The following is a 20,153-nucleotide window of genomic DNA, read 5'->3' as shown; positions in this document are numbered from 1 at the left end:
GCATGAACAGAGAGGGCAAGGGCAAATACCTTCACTTATCCAGGTCATTTTTCATAAGAATCATAAAAGTTAGATAGAAAAGGGCCTATTAAATTATCCTGTCCATCTCCCCTCTTGCCCATTCTGGTTTGTTCTCTACCATAACCTTGGGAAATTTCACTTCTCCAAATGGAAGAAATAGAATTTGCCTCCTCATTATTATTATTATTATTATTATTATCCCATCTTGGGTAGCAAATATTTCGGATGTTGCTGCAAGGATGTTTTGACTTTCCGCAGCTGCCTCGCTAGTTTCCCTTTGCTGTTTTTATTGGTTTTGGAGCAGGATGAGCTTAGTTTTCGGCACGTTTCCTACCCTTTGGCCACCATCTTTAATCCCGCCCTGTTATCCCAGTTGTCCGGGTATCGGAATAACCCCTGGGCCATGTGGAACAATTTCCCCCCCTGCGTTTCTCCCCGTCGAGCGCTTGCCGGCATTAACGGATGAACAACAACAGCTTGTTCCTCCCGCAGAGCAGGCAATATTTATAGTGCTCCTGCCATTAAAATAATTCAAATTTCTCCTAAAGACATTTTTTTCCCCTTCAGGAGAGCTACAAGGGATGTATATGCAAGATTACTTAAAAAATTCTTATTTTTTTACTAACAAAGCCTCTTAGCAGTGCTAAAAGGATGGTGACGATGAAGCCGGTGTCAGACAGCAGGCGTGAAATGTGCTTAACTCCCTGTGTGTGTTTTAATTTCTGTGCAGCTTGGGCGTTTGCCTGGGAAGAAGGAAGAGATGGAAGGTTTTGACCTCTGTGTCTGTGGCCGGCCCGTGTCCAAAGCAACCCGAAAATTAAAATAAGGAGCCCTGCCAGCAGGTCCAGGGGCTGCACACATGGAGCCCATCCGTGTCTTTGGGCTTCCGCTCCGATAGGAGGGTTTTGGAGGGGAGGACAAGGTGCCCAGCTCTGTTTTGGGAGCAATTAGGTGCTTATCATGTCCTTTTTCTCCATAAAATGCCTGTGTGCAAGGGTTACCATGCGCAGACTTGCGATAAATGAACTTAAAGCGCTGTAATTATACAGCTCGTCTGCCAATTTGGCACGGGGAAGGCAAGGAGAACCTCAAGGGGAGAGCTGGCCCGGTGGAAAATCTCTATATTATTTTTCTTCCTTCGCTTTAACGTATTAATCCGATGGGTGACCCTTTTTTCCCATGAATTGCGTCTCTTATAGCATAAAACGATTGCCTAGATGGGAGTTTTCGTGGTTGTAGGCAAATAAAGAGCCAAGCAAAGCGGGTGCTGCCGTGACCTGCTGCCTGGTCCCCATCAGGGGACAGATGAGCGACCTGGAAGGTTTCCAGCTGCTGCGTCGCCTCTGCCACTTTTCCCTCAATTCCTGCTTGTGATTCCTGCTCTTCTGCCCAGGGTGAAGGATCAGGAGAGGAGGGGAAGCGCTGAGCGTGTGGGACCTAACGGAGATGGTGATGGCCACGTCGTTTCTTAGGAAGAACCTAAAGAAACCGGGTTTGTGGGGCTCTAGCTGCCGGGTCTTGCGTTAATCCACTTCAGGCACGTTTTGATGCAGATAGTTTTTGCTCCAGGTTTGGAGTGATTCCGGGTTTTGGCAGGGAGAGGAACCGGACTTAGGTCGGTAAGAGCGAAGACCAAAAATAACGGGAAAACGGGTTTCACATGATGGGGAAAAGAGCCTGTGAGTGACACTGGGATGTGCTGCTGGAAAGAGCCCTCTTCCCGGCTCCATGCCAACCTCTCCCGGTGCTGGCGCTGCTAGCGGGAAGCACTTTTTCCCGGGATATTTGGAAGCGCAGAATATGGATACGGCACCTCCGTGTCATCGTTTGCGGCACAAGCAGCCAGGTCGGGAATCACAGAAGCACTGCAGAGCGAGGAATTCGGGAGGATATTCCACAGCAGGGCCTTCCGAGAGGACTTGGCCCTCATCCCGGGATTGACGCTCGTGCCGGCGCAAGTCCCATTTTCGCACGACGGCCTCAGGGAAACACAGGAGAGGGGGAAACAGGGCAGTTTGGGGGTGATTTTCCCATTCCTGGGAGCACTCGGGCGCTTTAGCCGCTGCGTTTTATTGAACAAGCCGAGAGCCTCCGTGCCGGGAAAGGCGGGAAAGGCAGAGCCGGGAAATATTCAGCAGACGAAAGGGCTCCAAATTGGTGCCATTCCCGCCCAAGGGGTAACAAAGCTGCCGTGTCCCCCTTGCCAAGCTGCATGGGGCTGCTCGGATTATTTTTTCGAGTATTTTATTTCAGTTTCTATCAGAAACCAAATCTGCACCGGGCAAAACAGGGTTTTGTTGGTTAAAGCTTGCAAAAACTTCCTTTCTTTCCCCTGCTCGCGGGAAGCCTTGGATGTGGCGCACGTAATAGACACTGGAGAGGGTTATTTTTTTCAGCAGCAGATAAATCGATGGGAGAAAAAATATACAGTATTGATTTTTGTTTCTTTTTTCCTGCGGCTTTGGAGAGGTTGTTAATGCAGCAAGTACACAGGAGCACTCGTATGTCTGTCTGCACAGTAATCTCTAATAAATTGACTTTTTAAAGAAACCTTTTCTTGCCCGTAGTTTCAGTGACTTGATTTGTGGAGCAGATGATATCTCCTGGCACATAATTACTCATTTTGGGGGCTGCGTAAAAGGTTGGAGGATAAATTTTGATGCATGATGTGGAGCGCGAAGCTTCTCTCCTATTCCTCATCCGTGTTTTTTCACTCCCTCTTTCTCCCTTATTGCAGCTGGGCAGGGAGGTTTTTAGATGCCGGTTTTATGTTTTTTCAGTAGATGGAAACATAAGTTACAGCTCAGACACCTTCCCGACCTAATTCTTGCACATGACATGGCCAGAAAGACACGGGTTTATATTCTGCAGGCGAAATATTTCTTTCTCTAGGTCACTAGCAGCAAACAGCTTCGTGACGCGCTGCAGCTTTGGCTTCTCGTTGCCTTTTGCCAAAGGGATCAGTGTGGGCGGTGAAACACGTACCCTGGTTGTGCGGATGGGACGAACGCCCTCGATGCCACAAAGCATCACCGGGCACCCAAGGGAGCACCAGCGTCGGATCCGTTATGGTCCAGGTATCCGTGTGTGATGTGGGATTTGCTCCCTCAACCCGTTAATGTTTTTCTTCTTCCATATCCTGCTCTGTCCATGCCTGAAGACTCCCGGGTTGTTTGAGCGGCGTCGCCGCGCGCCGGCGCTGGCTGTGCAAGGAGATTGATGCTGATTCCGTTGCTCCGTGGCAGTTTATTGCGAAGAAGCCGACGGCTTGACGGTAATTCAGTGATCCCGGGTCTCGTTACGGTGCTCCCTCCCGCAACGGGGCTCCTCAGGCCACGAGGCCGATACGATTTTCACTCCATCACCGGTGTCCTCCCAACGCGCCGCTTTGTGTCACCCTCTTTGCCAGTGTCTGGACTCATGTTCGTTCCTTGATGACTCCCTGATGAGCAGGCAGCCTCCCTGGTGGATGGAGCACAGAATTTTCACAGAATCAAAGCAGAATTTTCTGCATTAGACGTTTCTCCCTCTTGCCCAAATAGCAGCAATGTTGCCTTGAGCGCTTTTAGGTCTTGTAGCTCAACGTGAGCTTGGAGAAACACTGCCCATGGCTACAAGAGCTCAGGCCAGCTGCAGAATGGCACGTCGCCTTCGGCCAGCTCCAGGAAAAACGATCCCAGGAAAAAAAAAAGGGATGGAGCTAAATGCAAACACTTGTCACAGTTCAACAAGACTCTGATTCCGCTTCCTTTCTGACAGAGCCGAACACAACTGCTCCTTGTGCTGCTGTTAATTCACCTTGTCTTTTCCACAGAGAAAGGAGGAAAAACGGTGGCTCTTCCCCGTGGGATGGGGCTGTCACTCTATATACCTGCATGTGGGTATCTATACACCCCTCCACCTTTCAGTTCTTGCTGGTTCACGTTTTGTCTTTTTTCCTGCAATGCTGATTTTTACTCTGTTTTTTCCACACTGTTTAGAAAGTAGCGACTTCCCTGGGAAGGACCCGGTTTGTTTGGTAGCTTTTTATTGCCCGGGGCTTTTAGTAGATCAAGGAAGAGCACAGAGGGGCTCTCAAGGTGGCCTGTGGAGCCGTTGTGCTTAGCTGTGTCCTGTCACCGCTCAGATAAATCTCCCTGCGCCCTCCGGATGCAGCTTCTAAGCGGTGCCAGCAAAAGCCGAACGGGAATTTCGCCAGCACCGCGAATTTCCGGGAGTTTGGCACGTTTCGTTTGCGTTTTCGCAGAGGGCTGGACATCTTGGTGGCCTCGGGGAGCAGCGGGACAGGATCAGAGGGTGTCACTTAGGCAGTGGCAAGTTCTGGACATGGTCGCCCACGGCGTCTTTGCACCCCTCTTGGGGAGTTACAGACCATGAGGTGGGTGGAAAATTGCCTCGACTGTCACACTGAGAGGACTGGAAGGATCCGTAGAGGAACCGGTGCTTTTTAACACCTTTCCCAGCGACTTGATGGCTGGAATTGAGTAGATCCTTAGTGGACTGATGGATGAAGCTCTTCAGAAGGACCGTGACAAGCTGGAGAAGAGGGCTGACGGAAGCAGCACAAAGCTCAGCAACGACAAGTGAAGAGTCCTACCCCTGGGGTGGGCTAGTCCCATGCAAAATTCCCAGCCTGTCTGGCTGGAAAGAAACTCTTGGGAAGGGCCGAAGGACCCTTGTGGGCAAGGTCTGGCCTATGAGTCTTATGTGGCCTTGTGGCCAAGGCCAACCATACTATGGGTTTTATCAGCAAGGCTGAAGGGGCTGTTTTCCTCTCTTGCACAACCAGCTCTGGACAAGATGTCCTGCCTGGAGTCTCCTGGTACAAGAAAGGCAATGAGATGCTGGAAACCTCCAAGGTAACTAAGTGCTGGAGCGCATGGTGTTGGAATAGGGGTTAGGAAGCTGGTTTGTTCAGCCTGGAGAAGAGAAAGTGCAGGAGGAACCTTATTTCTCTCATCAGTTATCTTCATTTGCTATCGTGGAGGTTGCGGAGCAGATGGTCTGTGTCTCCTGGATGTGTGTGGCCATGGAATAGGATGCAATGGACACCAGATAGATTTAGATTGCGTACTGAAAGGGGAAGAGTAAAATAAACCAAAACAACCACAAACCCCAAATCACTGTCTAAGGAAACAAGGGGATCCTGGCTATTTCGAAGAACAGGTCTTAGAAGCTCATCCGTGAGCAACAGTTCCACCTCGAAACGGGAAGGGAGACTGCAACTTTTTCCAGTTCTGTATCCCATGACCAGCCTGTGACAGTGCAGATTAGGGGTTGACCTGTTGGAAAGCAGCTCCGTGGAGAGGGATTTGGGAGTCCTGGGTGACACCAAGTTGCCCATGAGGCAGCAACGTGCCCTGGTGGCCAAGAAGGCCAATGGGCTCCTGGCTGCAGCAGGAGCGTTGCCAGCGGGCGAGGGAGGGATCCTGCCCCTCTGCTCAGCTCTGGGGAGGCCGCACTGGAGCACTGGGGGCAGCTCTGGGCTCCCCGGGACAAGAGGGACCTGGAGCTGCTGGAGAGGGGCCAGGGCAGAGCCACGAAGATGAGGAAGGGACCGGAGCAGCCGTCGTGTGAGGAAGGAGTGAGCGAGCGGGGCCTGTCCAGCCTGGAGAGGAGCATCCTGAGAGGGATGTGACCAACATGGACAAGGACCTGAGGGGAGAGTGCAGGGAGGACGGGGCCAAACTCTCCTGGGTGGTGGCCGGTGCCAGGACAAGGGGTGCCGGGGCCAAGCTGAAGCCCAGGCAGCTCCATGTCCATGTGAGGAAGAACTTCCTTGGTGTGAGGGTGCCGGAGCCCTGGCACAGGCTGCCCAGAGAGGCTGTGGAGTCTCCTGCTCTGGAGATCTCCAACCCGCCTGGATGCGCCCGGGTGCCCTGTGCTCTGGGTGTCCCTGCTGGAGCAGGGGCTGCACGGGGGGATCCCTAGATGTTCCTGCCACCCTCAGCCCTCCTGGCATTCTGACAGCTGTGTTTTGTCTTAAAAGGCAAGAAAAACCCATCCTACCCTTCTGGCCGTGTCTTCTTATAGGGGTGCACCACTACACACCAAGTCCTATCTCGCTATTGCACACGCAAGCCTCACATTCAACTTAAAAATCACCGAGGAAATAGTTGTTCTGTGTTTTTTTGCCGTACGATGAAACCCAGCCAGCCCCTTTCACGCGCCCTCGAGAGATGCTGCAGCCTGTTTGGAGGAATAAAAGTGCGGTGCAACATTTAGGCATAAATTGAAGATTTCCAACACCGTGTTGACTTACAGCATATGTTCGGGAAACATGTCTCTGCTTTGCAGACAGTTTTTGTGCTTACGCTGTGGCAAGCACATTTAAAACAAGCCCGGAAAATGCGCTGCCGGGAACAATCCAGCAGTGGTGGTAGGGTCATTTAGATGACTTAATAGGTCTTTTTTTTCCCCTAGCTATCTGTATTAAATCAATGATTCATACAAATTATGCCAAAGGGAGTTAATTGTTATTATATGGTAGAAAAAAAACCTGTCAAACTACTGGCAAAGCTCTCGCTGTGGGTGCGTGAAGTGAAATGGAGTTGTTAGGATTCCTGAAGGCCTAAAATGGCCGAACCTTTTGTCCCTGCCAAATGGTATGGACTGAAGCGGCTGCGATTCGAGGGGAAATAAGGGAATTTTGGAAGTACCAGGTTGGGAGATTCTTGCGTGTTTGGAGGTGTTGGCATTGCTCCGAAATGAGCAATAAAACTTCAACGGGCAACACAGCTTCTTTTTGGAGCAGGTGGTGCCTCCGCTACCCAGAGCTGGAGGAATTTGGGCATCCAACTTCCTGGCTTCCAGGGGCATTGGGGTATCCTGAGTTTAAGATATCCTACATAACTCTGGGGGATTTGCCCATAGGCTGCATGTTGGGGCTTCTTTCTTGCCTGTACGAGATGGGTGCTGCTCTTTTTTTTTGCAGAAATGCTCTGAAGAAAAATACATTGAGATGTTATTTGTGGTCAGATCCTGTGATATAGGTTGAGTTTAGCATATGTTCCACTGTCACATTCTCAGGATGCTCAGGATGCTCTTTCCAGAGAGAAGGTTCCTCAAGAGACTTGAGGAACAAATAGCCTCAAGAGGAGATGTCAGTGTGGGAAAGAGGAAGGAGCAGGATGGAGAGGGTGTTTGGATGGACAGAGGAGGGTGATGGCAGTGGAGACGTCGGTGAGGCCAAGCGGCTGAGAGCGACCCGTGTATTTATTATGGTCGCTGTGGAAGGTCAATAGTCCCACGACATGCCAGAAACTCCGGAGACAGCATTGCTGGAAACGGTGGAACTCAGCACTTTGTCGGTACTAAATAATTAAGAACGGGTAATTTGTGGCCTGCTCCGCGATCCGACCTGACTGCGAGAAACAAAGCAATGGGGCAAGGCTTAGACGTGGTCTTTGCTGCCGTTGGCCAACGGTAGAGCAGTAAATGATTCAAGTCCTTCGAAGAGCTGTCGCTGGGCTGACAGAAAGCTTTTCCTTTTCTCTAACATAATCAGGAATTTTGTATCCATCTGCAGGATTGAAGGAGGTGCTGGGAGAAGGGCGTCCCCATGAGCTGCTGGGGATTGCTCTGAATTTTGACTAGCTTTCTCACCGGCCTTGCCCCCAAAAAACCTGCTTGCCTGTGGGCAGCAAGGGGAATCAAGGGAAGCAAAACTAGGTCTGTGCTGGCAGCAATTGCTAATGACTTCCAAAGGATGAAGAGGCAGGGACTGCTTTAAAGGGTTCCTCGTAGACCCTGGTGAAAGAAATGTTGACTTATCTCATTTTTAATTTCTCCTGAGCTTATTTTAAATGAGTGTGTTATTGGAAAGATAAGTTATTAAAGTCCTTGAAAAACTGTGCAGCACTTTGGAAACACCTTTATGCTGATGTAAAAACACTTTTATCCACCTTAAAAAAATATATAATATGCTGCCTAATCTGTGTGAATGGCTCAATAAATTATTTAGGTAGGTGTAGTTCAGCGCGGGGATGCTGCTTTGATGTGAGGCAACGTGTGTATGCATTCGGTCTAATGGAAGTTGAAAGATCTGATAGATGGTAGGTTGCTGCCGTAGGGAACTTTATGGCAAAATAAAAAAATCACTTTTATAAATCACCTTTTAGTCCAGAGCTCCTTCCCGCAAGACATACGGGACAGTGGGATTGGATGTGGAGATGAAAAGGGTTGCTGACAAAATCATTTGGTCAAGAAATAGGGGTTTTGCCACTGTGGCTAAGCTGTGTTTTTCAGATGGAAATAACTATAGCAAAAAGACTTTTTGTCAATGCAACGATCTGCAAATTGATTTTGTTGTCATGATTAGCTCCTTGCGGGCACTGCGGAGAAGATCACATCTCTGTCTTAGGTGGTTATATTAACAAAACATCACAGGGAGAGCAAAATCTGCCCTTAACGTGATTTTATTTTAGAATTTGGCTACAACTAGTTGGTTGGCTTCCTACAGCAAGGTAGTGAGTATGACTGTGGTGCTCCTCTGCTCTCAAAAGGGACACGGTGCTAAGAGTAGAGCTAAAGGTGGCAGAAAGTGAACCTAAGGCTTGTTTTTTGATCAAAATTAGATACCCATTCTTCCTGTTTCTTTCCTACGTGGACACACGTTGGTTGCCCAACTGTCTTGAATGAGGCTCAACAACTCTTAAGGGTTTCCCCATCTATTTAGAACTATAGGCACAGTTTTTTTGGCCCAGTTATTCCTGTTATTCCTATTATTCCTGTTTTGAGGATCCATGACTCCTAGTTTCCTGGTTTCTGACACTAAAAGCCACAGCTCCAATTTTCCAGAGGATTAGACTTTTAGTTTTAGTTAGACTTAGTAACCTGCAAGTAAAGTGTTGACAGGATTTTCTTCCTTATTTCACTCTGCCTTTATAGCCTCACTGCAGCATCTTTGAAACAAGGCAATAGCTCTAACATTGCCCGGCAGAAGGGGCTTCAAAGGGAAGTGTGGTCAAGAATCCCCACTTCAACTTGGTCCTAAGGAGGTTTGGAGGTGGAAGGAAGAACTGAAATGTCAGCTTCAGTGTATAAACATATTTGGAGCATTCAAGGATGGAGAGTTTTAAGTACTTGGTTTTAATTTAAGTTTGTAATAACTTTGTATATTGTAGAATCCTTATGGTTGGAAAAGACCTTCAAGATCATCGAGTCCAACCGTAAGGTCATTGAGTCCAACCATAAGTTGGGCTTTAAGTCCGTAAGTTTTTGGAGACAACGGGATGAGCCTGAAGGACAGGTGATGCCCAACTTTGTTGGTCAGCTCTAAACGTTGTCCTTTCTTTTCTTCCCTTTTTTATGCACTGATACGTTCTGCATCAAAAAGGCCTTGGAGGCCCTTCAAGCCGGCAGCGATGCCGAAGCTTTCTGTGCTGCTTTCCGTCTTCCAGAATTGCTTCTTTCCATTCAGGTTTCCAAGTTATTGCATTCAGTGCTAAGTGTTGACATTTACAGGTATTTCCATAGTTGTTTTGGCTTCCAGTTTCCCCAGGTGGATCTCATTTGATTTTTTTTGTCCTTTTTTTAAAATACGTCTCCGTTCTGGATAATCTCTGCATATTCATTAACAATCTGCCCACTCCTTTGGACCTGTTCATTTAGTTATTCATTAAAATCAGATCTGCCCCAAATTTCTCTGGTATCCAGTCTATGGTAGGTCCTTGCTGCCATCTCAGTACCTTTTCCTTCCTTTAAGTTACATCCTTCAATTATAGTCCCTGGGTAACTAGAAGGTTTCATGATTTTATTTTCCCTTGCAATAAAACACTGCACTGGTATTTTTTATAGTGTCTGAATAGATTCTCTCTTATTCCCATTAATACCTCATTTTAAATGCTATTAAGGCTTGCATTAAGATGTTTTTCGCTATTTTTTTCATATAGAGATAAAGGTCAAACTGAGTATGCGATAACTATAAGCTTTAGCTATTTTTTTGTTGTTTTGGTTTTTTTTTCAATATATCACTCTATATAGTTTTTTCAACACTGGCAAACTTTCACGTGTTTGATTTTAAGGATTCAGTAATGCCAGTAGTGCAGTAAACTGTTCAATTAATGTTAATCTGAGATAATTAAATTGTTGTCTTTTGATTGCAAAGTTGTCTGTAACTTGGAAACCTCTAAGTGTCTTGGAATATATAAATTGCCCCAGAGAGAATGATTAATCACGAATCCCTTTTCAATGCTTCGAGTTTTGAAATATTGATGAAAATAGGACCTGAATAACTCGGACATCAACTTTTGATGGATTTTGCCTGACCGGGGTGAGGAGGCTCTCCTTGAGGACATGGCTGTGAGCTCAGGATCCGGTTGAGGCAGGGGGATGTTCAAGGTCAAGGAGAAAATGGGATTGAGTTTTGGGCATGTGGAAAACAAGGGACTGGTGAAGAGTCGATGGCCGGTGCCATGGGGCAATTGTAGAGGTGGTGGTTGGTGCCATGGGACAACTGCTGAGTCATTGGCAGTAAATCCTCACTTCTGAATTAGAAGGAGTGAGCTCCTCTCATCGTATTTCCAACAGTTGGCTTGGAAAGGGCCTCAACTTGGTTTCCTGGTGCTCTGGAGCCTCTCCTTGGTTCTCCTTGATCTGAAGCCTCTTGGAGGACTGAATTAGAGAAGTTATGGGGCAGAATTTAAAGGTAGGCAGATGTTTAGCTGCTCTGGCTCCCACCAAGTACCATCAAACCCTATTCGGTTGCATTTTTACCTCAGAGTATACTCTAATTTTACAACCCATGTACCCCGCTCCTACAGCCAGGCCAAGACCAAGAGGACGGAGGAGGAGAAGCTTCTTCTCCTTCCCTATCGCTTTTCCCTGAGGAAGCAGTGAAAGCATTGCCTTCCCAGGGATTTTGGGGCTGGATAACTAAATCTTTTGCCTCTTGGGAGCTTCAAATGGAAGCCCTGAGCGGCTCCCTGAGGAGTGGCGCATAGTTTCCTCAGGTGGGTACTGAAAGGCTTGCGACTCCCGCAGCGCTTTGAGATGGCAATTAAAAACGCGGTGGTTTGATTTAATATCTGCAGTAGATGCATTAGCTACCCTCCTAAAATGAGCTTATTCCCTTTGCTATTTTTTGTTCTGTTTGTTAATTCTCCGGCTGGCTTTGGGAATGACTTTGGAAAGTGGCGGAGGTGTCAGGAGCTGCTGCTCTTTGTCCGCTTGTACCCAGGTTGCTGGTTTTCCAGTTCCAAATTCACTGAAGCAATTCCTCAGCTGCCACTTTTCACCTTTTCAACGATAATTTGCCAATTTTCTAATAAATATCTTTATACTTCTCCCTGTATGTCACGCCGAGTACAATGATGAATTCGGCACATGTTTAGTTACAATTCTGCCTTGCTCCGTCACATGTACTAAGCCTCAGACAAAAATCCATATGCACTTGGACTTCTTCTGTGCTCCTTAGTTCTAGTTCTCTTAAATTCTGGCCATTTCTTCCTGTGTTTTGACTTCTTGGTATCTCCCCAAAGGGGTGATGCTGCTCGTTGGCTCTGTGGTGCTCTGGTCCAAGGAGGTCCCGCTGCTGATAGAGCTGCAGAAAGCTCCTTCCCACAAGGTTAAACTAGAGCAGAAAAGGGAACTTGGTGACAGTCCCTTCTGCACCAAGCCTTAGAGCAATTTGGGCGGACTGCTAAAGGGTGGCAGTGCCTGAAAGCCCTCCTTGGACTTCAGAAATGATCTGAAATTTGGACATCAGGTAAATTTCTCTCTTCATCCGTCTCTGCTAAATGAAATAGTAACGAAGAACCATAGTTTCGAGGTGATGAATCAGGGCAAAGAACCACACGGGATGGTTCATGTTGGGATGAGCCTCTGGAGATCACCTAGTCCAACCCTCTGCTCAGGCAGGGTCCCCCAGAGCACCTTGCCCAGCATCACATTCAGGTGGGTTTTCAATATCCCCAGCGAAAGAGGAGGAGGAGGACCCAAAAGCTTGAGGGAGGTGGTTTCCTCCCCCCCTGCTTGGACCTGGCTTTCATTTTCTGCTCCTTTCTTGCTGCAAAAGGAGCCATTTGTTTAATTTCAAGAAAACGTTACTGAAGCTTTTGGAACTTAAACTGCAGCCCACGTCGTCTTGATAAATGAGCGTGTGTATTCCTGGAAGGAAGTTAAAATGGGGCTGTGTTATATTTGGTACCTCCTGAAGCACCGAGGCTACTCCGAGTACAAAATGTGCTCCCAGAGAGACTAATGCGCTGCTGCAGAGCTTGATGTGATGAGATTTGTCAAGTCGTCATTTCTGCTGGAATTCACTTCGTGCGTTCATCTCTCCCCGAGAGATTGTTTATTTGTATTTCAGAGGTCCCAGTGATTTTGAAGGGGGAGAACTTTCAGAAAGGGGGAAGGCAAGACGAAAACACATAAATACATGATGTCTAAGCAGCAAATATTCTTATTATAAAACGGAAATATAAAAATAAAACGCTCCTAGGTTAGATGGATCCATTATACTCTTAAAGGTGGGCCAGGTTGGCAGTTGCAAAGAAATTCTCCCTTGTTTGACTCGAGCTGATGTAGTCTGCAGCCTGCTTTCTCCTCAAGTCTGTGCTTTGAGTGAGTATAAGCTGATACTGGGTCAGTGGTTAGGAGTAATGAAAAAGCATTTAATATAAATCTTTAGGTCCGGGGTTGATTAAAATAAACAACCATTACAAGGAATGTGGCTCCTGGTAAAAGAGCTGCTTGGTGAACAGTAGGTTTTCTGTTCCTCCCTGTAATGCGTAATGCACGTGGGAGCTGCTCGTAGGGTTTTCTGTGCTTAATTTGGGGATATTTCAGCTTCAGTTCTCGGACTCTTTTTCACTGCCCAAGAAGGGAGGGTGTGAGATTGCAGTGTAAAACGTTGACTTGACTTTTGTCTGTCCCAAAGGCCTGATAAATAGCTGGTGAGAAGGGATTTAAATGAAAGAATTGAAGTCCTTTATTTTCTTCCTTTTGAAATCAGAGGAGATCCTACTTCTGACTTCAGCTGCTTCCGATGCTGTTTCTATTCTATTCTATGCAATTTCTGTTCTGTTCAACAGAACATAGGAGAAGTTCAGGCTTTCAGTTTGCATAGTCTTTGCGCAAGAAATGCCATGCAAGCGTTCGCCCCAAAGCCATCGAGCAGGAGCATCTCGTGGCAGAATCTTGCTTTGAAGAGGCCAATTGGGAGAAAAAAGGCATGTTTCTGCCCACACTGCAACAGTGTAGGAAAGAATCGTGTTTTCAGGGCAAAGCAAACTGAGTTTTATACGGCAAGAGGTGCAGTAATGATGCTTATCTATTGGTGCAAGTAGGAAATGTTGTGTTGGACCATTTCCATCGCATCCAGCTGGGAAGAGCGGCACTTGGACAGGTTTGTGCCTGGATCCTCACCCTTCTCCCTCTTTCTTCCTCTTATTTTCATCACAGTTGCAGAATTGGGGAATGCTCTGAGGACTCCACCTGCCCTGCAGCCATAGGCAGATTACTGTCTGGATCAGCCTCATCGGAAGGACGTTCATATACAAGAGGTACCAGCATCTCAACCACGTTTTACGCTTGTCCCCAAGTTGTAGCATTTTAGTTCAGATCCTCCTCCAAGCAACTTCTATTCTTTTTTTCCCTATTCCCTCTACAGTCTGAAAAGTTTTGGCAGTGGAGGGTGAGGGGAAGCGCAACCGTGTCGCGGAGACTCCAAGAGCAGTTTAAAAAGTGCTGGCGTCTACTACGGATATTATTTATATCAAACGAGCGTTAATGCAGAATTGCAGTGCCCTTAAAGCAGTCAAGAAACGCATAAGCTGCAGCTCCAGCAACACTGTACGTTGTGTTCCTTTATAAAGTCAATAAATCTAAGGTGCTCGACAAACTGAAATAAAATATATAGTAGCTCAGTGCTGCTCTTATAAAGAAAGGCAAGAGTTGCAGGGATTTTTTGGTGTTTATCAGTCTTTGTACACTACTAAAGACAATTCTCCTTGTGTTTACTACCTGGGTTGAAGTCAATGGGTTGGCAAAGGAATGGTTCCTTTTTCTGTCATTTGCCTGTAGATAGTTTTCTAACAGCTTACGTTGCTGCCTTTTGTAATAGAAAACTAGAAGCATTGCTTCTAATCATGACCTTTGCAGTGTCTATATATAGACTGGGCCAGATTCAGTGTTAAATATTTCTTTTTTTATATACATTGCCTACCCACAAACTGGTTAAGACCTTTTATATAAAAGAGTATCAAAGGGGTTATAGTAGTAGAATAACACGATATATTGATGGCCCTTCTGCTGTCTCTTTGGGTCCAGAGCAAAACTCGACTGTTGTGTCTTCATCTTCCCACCCTCAGCAACACAACCCCGTGTGTCACGGGTGGGACAGGGGACAGAAGCTGCCTGGCATCTCAGGGCAGCTTTGCTTCCTCGGTGCTTTGGTCAACCTTTGAGCACCAAGTGGGCCCCTTTCGATTTCTCTTTTCCCCTTTCTGTTGAATAACCTGCTAGAAAGAAGGCTAAGGGGATAAAAGTGGACCTTGATGCTTCTTCTGAGGCAGAAGTAAAGAAAAAGGAAATGTGGGAGCTGAGTTGATGAGAGGTTGGAGATGTGTGTGTGGCATTGATGGAAAACCTGAAAGATGAGGGGTTTTTTTAAATGATAATATGTTATTGAGTGCTTGTGTGAGAATGAGGGCTAAATATGCTGAGAGTTGGGAGCATTTGGGTGGGATTTTGACTAAGAAACTAAACTTAAGCTGTGTGTGTGCTGGGTTTCTGAGCCCCCAGCACAGCAGGGAGAGATCTTGCGAACACACCTGATGGGGCCCATAGAAATGTGGCCAAGTAGTTGTCCCCTTGAAGCCCATCTGGCTCTCCAGGTTCTGCAGCAAGAAGGATCCCCACCAGCCACCGTGGACATTTCTGGGTGTCTTTTATCTTGAACTGAGCCTTATCCTTCTGGGTTTAGTGATGGTGGCAAACAGAAATCAAGAGGCAGAAGAAGAAACTGAATTAAATTCCTGAATGTGGATGTGCCCAGTCTGCTCACTTTGTTTACTGTGGTTGTTTCCTACTCCTTCCGCCCACGCCATCCTGAGTGGGATTCCAGTAATTAAACAGTTAATCACTGTTTGTATGGAAAATCCATGTGTATATCTATAAATAGCTCTCTTATCTGTGTAGCAGTTTGGTTTGGTGTAAATATTTTTTAATTCAGCCTTTTTCATTAGGCTGCTTCTTAGGCAGTGTCTGTGAGTGGAACTTGGCACGTGGCTGACTGTGCTTGGGCCGCGTATATTTGCTCCATTAACCTCAGAGCACGTGGAAGACTTCTGATTTTTAGTCTTCTGACCATTTATGTCCATTTTGTGGGGTCCATTGGGTCTGCATTGGGTTTGGAATACACCAAATCCCAAATTGAAATAAAGGATCTTGCTAGCAGCTCTCGGATATTTCTCTGCTGTGAAAAACTGCCCCAAGTCCCTATTTACTGTATGATCAGATCTGTTGTTTGCAGATCTTCTTAAGTTTTCTTAAATTGCCGTCTCTGTTCTGGAAAACAGTTTTCTTTTGGAGAACATCAGGTAGAAGGTAATTTGTGTAGGTCTAAGCTAAGTGAGTCCCCAAATCCTTTGAAATTTAGTATAATAAATTGAAATGTCAAGTGAAGTATCCGTCACTTGTTCCTGGTGGCTTCTAATGATGTTGACATCAAGGACAGGAGGGTTCGTGTTCCCTTGTTTCTTTTGGGCCATGTTTTGAGGAGGGAATTGGGTCATGGGAGAACATGGTTAATGTTTTAAAATGTGGCCCCTTATCTAGTCTGGACATGGGGGTTATTGCCCTGTGTTTGTATGTGGTTCATGACACAGAGCTGCCTCAGTGAGAACCCCTATGAATTAGGAACACACCGCTCATCTACCTGACTTGGAAAACGTGGCCAGAATGTGACTCTCTGGACCTTGATCCCTTCACGGCTTTGGATTTTGGTTGGCTTCTCCTCCTCCCTGGGCCAGTAATCTCAAATCCTGTAGGTTTGCAAAGGCTTTGGGATCTGTGACTACTTTGCGCGTTCTTGCTTCCTGAGAATTTTCATTTCCTGAACAGGGATTGGGTCTTTTGTGGACACTGCAGTGGAAGGAAATGGGCCTCATCCTGCTATGTACCTAAATGTACTATGATGTATTGGGTAGGACACGTCTTCCCGAGCATCCCATGAAGGATATTCCATGGCGCGATGGAACCATTGGGTTGACAAAGTGGCTTTGAGCTTCTACAGGTCCGAGCGCTGCCGCCGTGAAGAGAATCATTGGGAAGAGGATGTTTCCCATGACTAGGGAGGAAAACCAAAATCAAGTGGCAAAACCTTGCCAGGAGGGTGAGTATTGAAGAGCTACTGGATTCTTCTTGTTGCAGGAGCCGCGCGATGGTGCTCCCGGGTCTCCACGTCTTCCGATTTATAGTGCCAATAGGGGCCAGTGGGCATGAAAAGTGTTAGTTAGCCCTGCTTGGCTGCCCGGAGAATAGGGTTGACACGAGGCAGCTTTTGATTTAGCCCTTTGTGGGCCTTTGATTTTGGTTTAAGCTTGTTATAGGGCCTGAATTTCTGGCTCTTTTCAGGCTAGATTGGCTAAATACAGCTAGCAGCAAAGCCAGGGTTTGGGCTTGAAGAGTGAGAGTCCCTCACAATTAGAAACCATAAAGTTGTAAAAGTGACAGACCAGGCCTCTACCTAGCTAGAAATCTCCCCTTTTAATAGAGAAATCCCCCTTTTTGCGACTCGCAGACAGGACGATGTAGCAGCTGTGCAGGAAAAATATCGACGAGTTTGCCATGAGCACCCTCGGCAAAACTTCTGTTTGTTTATTTTTATTCCAAAGATTGGAGGTTTGTGGAGGACTTCAGCAGCCATATGACCCTGTCGGAGGTTTTCTAAACTCAGTGACTGGTATTACTCGGTTTCCCCAATCCACAGGGCTCATCTTCACCCATTTCATACATGTTGATGGGGAAAAAAAATACATCGAGCTTGCATAGAGTCTTCCATTGTAAACTGTGCTTTAAAAGATGTTTTCCCTGTGAAGTTCTCCATTTTTGGATATTTCTCATATTTTCTGCTGGAGGCCAGTCCATGGTGTGACAGCTTTGAAAGTATAATAGCACGTGCTTTTTCTTGCCCTAAATTAGAGATTAATTACGTCTGTACCAACCCTATCGCAACTGGTAGATGGCAGATGCCATCGATCATGTTATGAGAGGTGAGTGCCAGAGCAGGTACCGGCTGTGGGCAGTCCTCCATGCTCTGTTGTTGAGGCTCTTCTCTTCCAACCCTATGGAAAGTTCTGCTCTGAACAACAGATGCTTTTGATTTTTTGAGTTTTGACAGGTGAAGGTGGAAACCGGCCTCTGAGTCTTCACCTTTTAGCAAAGTGAGAAGGCCACACGAGGAAGGGCTTGATGATCTTTTCTGAACCTCCTCTGTGTCACTCAGAGAACTTGCTTGGACCTACTTACGTCTTGTCTTCCTTGGCTGTCATGAGAGGTGACAATTGAGAGCTCTGATTCTCGTTCTGCCTGGCCTGCTAAAGGGTTAGGGCTCGCCATAAACCCCTGTGATTGGATAGGTGACAAATTGGGGTCATTTTTTCAAATTTTATTTTTGCCAAGCTGTAATTTAAAATACTGACAGCCACACGAGCGGTTAAGCACGAGCATTTAGCCAAGTGTCACACTGGGGCTCTATCATGGGTTGCTGGACTCTCGGTGGCAATAATGTGGCAAAAGGGACCACGTGGGAGGGTGGAGAGGACAGCGACGTGTCCTGCTGGCACCTCTGGAGCAGCCTCTTGGCTTGCAGCTGTAAGCAAGGCTCGTGATGGGAGCTGGCACTGCTTTTGCCTGGTGATCCCATTGGATTTTGGTGGGTTTTGGAGGTTAGGAAGGTTCCATTGTTAAGGAACACAATGTGCAAAGAAGCCTTTATTTTCCAAAGAGGCCATTGCAATTCATAGAAAAAGCACGGCCTGCCCAAGGACCTGCCTGTGTTAGTGGTGGCAACTGCATGTGCTGCTTGGCCACCAAATGAGTTTTTGTTCCTGAGGGTTTTATGTGAGCTGCTGCCTGCTGATTCTCAGCCTCTTGCTCATTATTATCATTGTTCCTGCTTTATTTGTGCTCTCTTTTTCACAGTGTAAACAGTTTTTTAATGGTTCCTTCCTTCTTTGCTCTCGAATAATGGCAAAAGAGAAAATTAGCATTAGCTGAAGGCTTATTTTTCATGAGTTTTCTAAGAAGAGCTACTTCTCCTTGCCTGCTCACTTGGAGATTTATAATAATTTGCCCTTTTTGCAATATTTGCTTTACTGAAAGACGTGTATCCTTTTGCTTCAGATATTGTGTTTGCTTGGGCTTGCTACGGTGAGATGGTGCATGGGATGGTGCAATAGGGACTTCCTGGAGAAATTGCTCCCTTTCCTGGAATGCTCATGATCTGGAAGAGGTGCTACGAGAGGGTCTGCGAATGAGGGGCTGGGACTGGGTTCCTTGTGTTTGGGGAAGAGCCGACACTCAACAGCAACGAGGAGAACCTGGTAAATGAGTCTGCAGAAGAGGTCCAGGCAGGTGGGACAGCGAGGGGAGAGGAGCAGCGAGGACATCGTTGGATTGACTCTTTGCTAAGGATGCTCTTCCTTCTTGAGCCTCGTGAACATCGTAGCCTGATTCCATCTGGGAAACTGGTGGATGGGAAAGCAGAGCGATTCTGTGGGGAGTGATGCCAATCAGCAAGTGTCCAGCTTGAAATATTAATTGGGGTTTAACCCTTGCTTTTCAAGACCTGAGCCGAAGCATATGCGGTCCTGCTCTCTGAGCATGTCCTCCCTGATAACCTGGGAGGTCTATAAGGGAAATGGACATCTTGGAGATGCTTAAATTCCCTCAGGTGTCATGGGAATAGCCACGAGTTAAAGGAAGGTTCTGTGTGTGGCCTGACCGTGGCAAACAAATTCATGCACAAACCTACTTGGAGATCCAATAGATGCAGGAGTAACTTCGGTCAAGTCTGTGCTGTTGTAGACACTAAAGTCAGCCAATGTGACAAACGCCGCCATGGGACACTACACTCTGTGTTCAAGGAGCTTCTATTTCCTTTCTTTTTTTTTTTTTTTTTTTTGGGTCATTGAATTAATTCGTGTTGTAGTTCAGGGTTTTCTCTAGGGAAAAAGAGAAAGGTCAAGCAGTTGGAGTGACAAGGTGAAACCACGGGTTGGGAGCAGGGTAGTTGCCTTTATTCCAGATGTGCCATTTCTATTTGATGCAATTCAGTGCTTGGAAATTTGTCTCGTTGGCTTCAAGACAGGACAGTGGAAACAAAATTTCCAGAGTTGGGTTTAATGGTTCAGTTCAACTGCTGAAGGCATTAGGGAGGACTTGGAGGCAGGATTAGGAAGCTGCTTTCGTTGTTGGTTGAGTTTATCTTTTTATTTAATTAAAGCAAAGGGGAAAATTCTCCTATTTAAGAACTGGCTCTTTCCTCACCTCTCCAGCAGACCTTCAGCCTCCCAAGCTTGAAAACATCTCAAGCAAGGTGAGGAACGGGGCTCCTTGATGTGCTGCGCTCCGGCTTCTTGTTCCTGGTTGGTGAAGAAGCCAAATGCTCAGGTTTGGGCAGGTCGACCACGTTTCCATTTATTCAAACCACTTCTATGCCATCCGTCCAAATTCACCTCAATCCTTGGGCCTACAAGTGGCCAGTGTCCACCTTGGCTGGCAGGGAGAGTTTTGGGCAAGAGTGAAGATTTTGAGCATATTAGCTGGTTTTTCACTGTCAAGTTAGAGCATCCGTGGAAATCCGTGAAGTTTCTTGTAGGAACTGGGATTCGATTAGACTGCTTTTCACCCCACAACACAGATCTCATTTGGACGAATCTCACCAACTATTTCATCTCCAACAAGTCCAAGGGCCCTTCCTTCCATTTGGAGGCTATTTCTTGTTCAGTTACTATGAGAGCTGAGGGAGTGGAACCACACTAAGCCCTACCAAAATGGGTTCAAGCAACAGTGAAATCAATTTAGAAGCAGAAGGAAAGGCCCCTCTTTCGATAACTTCATACAAAGTCCAGAAATTTCTTCCAGAAATCTGAGCTAAGCAGATTGCTGTTTGCAAGCTGAGATGC

The 20,153-nt window shown here is 46.7% G+C and overlaps 1 protein-coding gene across 2 annotated transcripts in view; it reads left to right on the top strand.

Moving 5' to 3' along the window:
• The window catches only part of FAM168A (family with sequence similarity 168 member A), a 122,295-nt gene that overhangs the window by 17,616 nt on the left and 84,526 nt on the right, over positions 1–20,153 (top strand). Inside the window, exon 2 of one of the 2 annotated variants that reach the window (XM_088535009.1) lies at positions 13,426–13,526. The exons of the other annotated variant lie outside the window; for it this stretch is intronic. The gene's annotated coding sequence lies outside the window, so the exon portion shown is untranslated. The remainder of the gene's footprint in view (positions 1–13,425; positions 13,527–20,153) is intronic. 2 annotated transcript variants of the gene reach the window in all.

The sequence above is a fragment of the Tinamus guttatus genome, unplaced genomic scaffold (assembly GCF_059628265.1).
Source record: "Tinamus guttatus ecotype Peru unplaced genomic scaffold, ASM5962826v1 Tinamus_guttatus_pri_ptg000602l, whole genome shotgun sequence".
In the NCBI taxonomy this organism is placed as follows: domain Eukaryota; kingdom Metazoa; phylum Chordata; class Aves; order Tinamiformes; family Tinamidae; genus Tinamus; species Tinamus guttatus.
This window is presented reverse-complemented; position numbering and strand designations above follow the sequence as displayed.